Source organism: Pteropus alecto, unplaced genomic scaffold (genome assembly GCF_000325575.1).
Source record: "Pteropus alecto unplaced genomic scaffold, ASM32557v1 scaffold164, whole genome shotgun sequence".
NCBI classification, from domain to species: Eukaryota; Metazoa; Chordata; class Mammalia; order Chiroptera; family Pteropodidae; genus Pteropus; species Pteropus alecto.
Genome location: NW_006439568.1, coordinates 7,191,369 through 7,192,345, shown reverse-complemented (window position 1 = coordinate 7,192,345; position 977 = coordinate 7,191,369). Strand labels below are relative to the sequence as shown.

General features: G+C 39.2%; 1 pseudogene; it reads left to right on the top strand.

Annotated features, from left to right (window-relative positions):
- Positions 1–818: 818 nt before the first annotated feature.
- LOC112483760 lies at positions 819–937 on the top strand (annotated as a pseudogene).
- The last annotated feature ends 40 nt before the right edge of the window (positions 938–977 follow it).

Genomic DNA, 977 nt, shown 5'->3' with positions numbered 1-977 from the left:
CCCATATCCTCCATCTCCTTAACCATGCTCCAGTTTTCTTAGTTTGTATCACCATTTATAAATTATATATCTACCCTTTTATTTCTTCTTGCTCCACTAAAATGTAAGCTTTTTAGGTTATTGAAGAGTTTAGTTCCTTGTTGCATACTAGAACGGGTCATAATCAAAATTTGTTGACTAAATGAATAAATACATCACACTGTTTCTATAGACTTAAGACCATAATTAAGATTTGAGGAAGCAAAGTTATTAAAGCGAAAGCACTGAATTGCCCTCAGGTGGATTGTAATGTGTATGCGTCACACACAGTGCTTTAAGCAAGGCAGACATTTATTTTTCTTTCACCTAAAAGTTTGGAACTAGGCAGTTTAGGGAAGGTATGGCAGCTCTGTTTCACACAGTCCTCAGGGACTCTAGGGTGTGGACTTTGCTTCTTGGTCCAATATGGCAGATAGAGAGCCAACATCATATCTTCCTTCCAAAAGAAAGGAAGGAAAAAACTAAGAAGAAAAGTGAGGTAAAGGGAACATAACAGCTACTTTTTCAGATTTTCAGAAGCTGTCCCACATCAATCCTACATAAATTCATATGCCAGATTTAATCATAAGGCCCCGCCTGGTTGCAAGTGAGTCTGAGAAATATGCCTTTATTCTGGGTGTACACATACACAGCTAAAATATTGGGGGTGCTTATTTAAAGTGATAGGGAAGAATAGATATTGCGGGACCATTGGCAGTCTATGCTACAGGTAACTATTATTTTAGTCTGCCTTCTTCTTCTGGTAATGGAATCATTTTTCCATTAAGAAACTCTTCCTCGTCTACAGCCATGCCACCCTGAACGTGCCCGATCTCATCAGATCTTGGAAGCTAAGCAGGGTCGAGCCTGGTTAGTACTTGAATGGGAGACCACCTAGGAAGACCAGATGCTGTAGGTGTGAAAAAAAAGAAAAAGAAACTCTTTCTCAACCCATACCA